Consider the following 5,463-nt stretch of genomic DNA (forward strand, 5'->3'; position numbering starts at 1 on the left):
CCGAAGGGTGCCGGAGGCATTATTTTTTATTTTTTATTTATTTATTTTTTTTTGGGGGGGGGTGGGGGTGGGGGAGGGGATAATGCTGCATTTATGCAACAGCATTGAACAGAACTTTATTCTTGCCAAGAAAAACAAAATGGCCAACATGAGGTACAGTGTATTGGTTTTGGCCAGTCAAAGAAACTGAGTATATGTGTGGCGCTCCGACAAAATGAGTCATAAGTCGCACGGGGAGTTTTCCCGTAATGAGCCGAAAATGAAGGGGAAGCACTACTCGGGTAGAAATTTTTTTATGACGGATTTTGATTCCTTTATGTTTTATCTGTTTGTACAGAAAATTTCAGCGTGTGAAAATGAGTACAAGTGTCCCAAATCACCGTTTTTCTGAGACAATTTTTTTCGGTTACATTTTTTTCGAACGCTCGCCTTTGCGTTGCGTTTCGCACCTATTGTTCTTGCCAGATCGAGACTCCGCCTCCGTTGCTAGGGTGTATGCTAATGAGGCATTGCTCTTGACCCCTTTGAAGACAAAACAAAGCATGGTGCGCGCGGCGGCGTCGGCGGCCAAGCGGCGAGGGCTATAGAATTACGCAATAATAGTGAGCTGACCAAGGCTATTGATTGCATGACCAGCGAGTTTCGTTTGATACATGCACTCCATTTCAATGAGTGGTGATTGACATGACGCACAAATCGCACTGAAAAAAATAATTCCAACGAACGATTACGCAAAATTTATGATACTTTATCTATGAGCTAATACAATGATCACATATCGAACTCGAAACCTTTTTTATGCGTGTGTGTACTTCTACAACGGTTATTAATTGGCCTCATTAATGAATTTGTTCAAATAATCATAACTTTCGTTCCCTGGTATGTGACTTGCTGTTTAAAGTTCATCTCTGGAGATATAGTAGGGCCTAAGTTGTCAATTATTCTCGTTTTTATAAAGTCGACAATTTGTGTGATAATTCGCCAAATGTATGTAATGCGTACTATTATTTCCCTGGTTAATGAAACTCATTGCCTTATTACTTATGATGGTTTGGGCCGTGACGGCATGGAGAGAAATAGGAAGACATTAATGCCCAGATAGCTCGTGTTCCCTTTGGAGGATATTCTGACTCTAGTCATCTGTGTATTTTTTTTAGAAGTAGGACCTATTTGAGAAAGGGACAGAAGGCTGTGTCGCTACTCAAAAGTGTGCTTCTTCATTTTGTTTTGTTTTTTAATCAGAATGTTTGTAATGAAAGCTGTTTGCCGTGTATTGCGTGTAGCTGACATGTGAGAGGTCAAGTCTGCAAAGAATTGGGACAATTGGGTTGGCTAACAGCTTTGCCAAGTAGCAGCGCTAATTGCCCATTGAATTGCGTATTCTGAGGAATTTCGAATGAAAGAACTCGGACGGCAATGTTCACGCCTTGTATCCGAGTAAACCCCGCATCAACGAAGCCTTAAACAATGAAAGGTAAACTTCCTGCTATTAAGGGGTGGATAATCACGCAACCAGTATTCTTTCTTCGCCATTGATAGCAGAATCAATGACGGAATGGAGCAACAGTGTTGGAGGATCGGCATTATGTCTGCTAATTTGTAAAGGAATTTTTCAGTCTCCTTTTGTGTTCAGAACCACAGTCAGTGACGCTAACTTACTCTATCTCCTACAAGCTATCGTTACCATCTTAAAACGTGAATTTTATGAAAGGCTAAAAGTGATCACGGAATCAGTTCTTCCGCGTGACACATGCCGGCTTTTATAATAGCATACCAAGCTTAAATCGTTTACCTGTATAGAAAGGGCGGGGATACACACTTATCGCAATCATCCGGATTTGAGAGTGATACTACTTTTCTTCATCTTTCCCCCGACAAAGACCATGGTAATTCAAAACAAACAAACAAACAAACAAACAAACAAGCAGTTGATTTATATCAGAACGTAGAGATTTTTTTGTGTTTCATGTATGTATAGGTCATCTCTTGATGTATAGTAGGCATTTGTTGTCGTTTTTACAGCGTTTCCTAATAAATGCCTATAGCGAAAACCCAACAAAACTTCTATCAAGGAGGGAAGGGAACTTAAATTTAAATATCACATAGTTTACAGAAATCAGACATGTAAATAAGGCAATCATATACATCCGCACGGCCGATTGTAATCTCTTACTATGATTATCAAACATGATCGCCTGCATTTACGTGCTTTTTTTCTAATTTCTTGAACTTTGCCTCATTTTCTCTCTTTTTTTTAAACAATTGCTCGAAACATTTAAAAATCGTAACACAGTCTGCTATCCCACAATATAATATTCCATTTGATTTGTCACTTATTGTTGGTCGGGTGACGCCAAATGTTGGAATCTCGAGCGATGATACTTGGCATTTTGTTTGTTGGTTTTCGTCTCATCGCTCAAAAGAATTTTGACTACGATTACAAGACATAACTGATGGTTTACAGAAGTGATCATCAATTCAGTAAGGATTAGTCAAGTCATGAATTCACTTTACCCATCATGACTGTCTAATCGAACTACGACATTGTTTGGGTAACCGCGCCTTTTTATTCTCATAGTTCAAACTAATTCTTGACATAATCAAAACAAATAATTCTTTATTAAATTTCTCAAAATACTCAATAGACGGCCTATGTCAAAACTTTCTACAAAGATTGCCTATACGGCAATCTTTACTAGCCTAAACAAGTTTTCTAGAGCTATCAGTTCCACCTATGACAATGACTTCGATCGCGTTTTGAACTTGTATCGAACTACTTTCGAAACAGCTATTACCTGTGTAGTTCGATTAATAAACCAGTCTTTTGAATTCATAACCAACATTCGTAATCGTAACAATACAGTAACATAGTACTGCATGTCAATAAAAGTTGGAAAATGTAAATGCTATAATAGTAGCGCAAAAAAAAAAATGAGTAACGATTATCTTCATACATTCTAATTCCTAGTGATGTCGCTACGAAAATGACACATGGTTTGGTTCAAGCAATAAAAGTAAAAAGGAATGGGATATACTTCTAATGATAGTACCACGCCGTACAATGCATTTCACTGTATTTTGTAACATTTGGTTACGTTTCTGTGCGCTTTACGTATACGGAAAATAAAAGGCAGATTGGTGCTATTAACATGCTAACACGCAACGCATTCAAAATGTTATTTTGAAATACACTGTATACAATATAATGTTTTAGTATACGGTTTGAAACTTTGAATTTGCGAGTCCTTTATGAAATTATGAGCAGGGTTATTACATTATCAAGCAAAAATTAAAGTATTTAGGGATTCGGATTTGCGCAGGAGACTAACAGTGCTATATATGGCGATCGTTCGCAACAGAGACAATCCTCTTCAATAGATACACAATGTAATTCTGTTTTCATGAATTGAAAGAGAAACGAAAAGAAGTCAACTTTTAAACTTCATTTAGCTTTCTCACCAATTGAACTTGATTTGATCTGCCATGCATGATATCGCTGTGTGCTCTATTAATTATATTAAATCATTTAATCGGCGTGCTTGTTTTTTATGCAGAATATCACAGGTAAGTTTAATTCATTGAAGTTCATAATGTTCGTACATATGGCGTGTTCGTTGTTTTCTATTTTCATTTTTATAATATATCACGTGTCCATTATCTGATTCTGACCACGAAAATATGGCGACTGTTTAAATGCGGAGCATGTACTGGAAAACTGTAATGTCTCCTGCCAGTATAGACAAACTAATTTCTAGTCTATCCCCGCTTAAAATTGAAATGAAATTGAACAAAAAAAAACAAAAAACAAAACAAAGTTCGACTTTCAGTAGATTTCAACCGTTTTGTATAGTGCCTGATTCATGTAATGGACACAATTCTTTAGCACATAAGCAATCACAAAACTTTCGTGAATAGATGTGTCTTAATGATTGCATGTCATGGAAGAAAACTCGTCTCCTTGCCTGAATTTTAGCTTCTTCCTGTTCAAGCTCGCGTGAAAGAAATAGTTGAACATCAATCGCAATCATTAAGAGAGGCACATCCTTAGAAATAAGCACAGGAGTACTGAGACACACTACGAAATAAAAACGGGCCTTTTATCGCTATTGACAACGCATGACATTGAAATGCTTTTTTTTTTCCTTGGGGGAGGGGGGTAATACAATTGATTATTCTGAAGGTTCGTTAATCACACAATGAAATATGGTTTGCTATTAGCTTAGGTTCGTTAACAAGAAAATTAAATGCGGTTCCTTTCCGGTAGTTCCTTTACCCGAAAGTAATCAAGCAATCATTTTTTTTTTCTGATAAGGTTTGTGAATACAAAACGAAGTGAAGAAGGCCTAAGTATTAATTCCGAATATTTTTCAGTATTATTGTTTATGATCCACTTCTCAAACGCAGAAAGATTGTAACTGCACATGTGATGTAAAAAAAAAAAAGATCCGCTTAAGCTACAAGTTAATTGTTTTTTATATGCTATGCTATTAGAAAAGTGACTGAGAATCATTGTAAACCCAACGTGAAGCTGTCAAGCCTACATCAACCTTTGCTTCTGATACTTCTGATACTTCTGATAAGCGATAATTACTGTGCACGCAACGCCTATAAAGGAAATGTGCCTTTAATATGGCGGGAATTCATAATGTTACGGCTGTATACAGCTGCAGCAGAAAAGACGCGAAAGCAGTTTTTGATGCTCTGCAACATTACGACCATGTGCGTAATTTGAGGGTTTTAAGTACACGCAAAGCATACGATCTCAAAAGACGACTATCGTTAATCAACTTCATTGACTTTTTCTACCGATGCTGTCTTTTGAACCCCCGCTTAGAATAGGTTCTCAGGTTCTATTTAATAGGTATTGGTACTTGCTAAACGCATCCTCTTTAGTTTCCATTGACAACAACATGGGAGGAGAATGGAAGCGATGAACGCCCTCGCTAAAAGACGCTTCTCGTAAGACGCATTGCGTGCCCGCCTACAATAGGTTCTCAGGTTCTATTTAGGTATTGGTACTTGCTAAACGCATCCTCTTTAGTTTCCATTGACAACAACATGTATGGGAGGAGAATGGAAGCGATCAACGCCCTCGCTAAAAGACGCTTCTCGTAAGACGTATTGCGTGCCTTCTTTTCTTTCTACTGTTTCCTATTGTTTGTGAGTTAAAAATTGCGGCAAACCACAACGCAGCCGACACACAACGCGTACCGACTCATTCATGCGGCGGCAGCGGCACGGACACAAACGCGCCGAAGTTTACATTCGGGCTGCCGTATTGGTCAGAATCGTTAATGATAGACCTGTCCTGCGATTGGTTGATTATCTTACATACCCAAGCTATCGCCTTATACGGTAGTGCGTGCGATGGAGCGTAAACGCCGTCGCTAAGCAGGACAGTTGTATTGTTTCGTCCCGTGAAAGAAACAGGTTGTGAGCATGAACATAGCCTGAACTTTGAGA

Source organism: Diadema setosum, chromosome 14 (genome assembly GCF_964275005.1).
Source record: "Diadema setosum chromosome 14, eeDiaSeto1, whole genome shotgun sequence".
In the NCBI taxonomy this organism is placed as follows: Eukaryota; Metazoa; Echinodermata; class Echinoidea; order Diadematoida; family Diadematidae; genus Diadema; species Diadema setosum.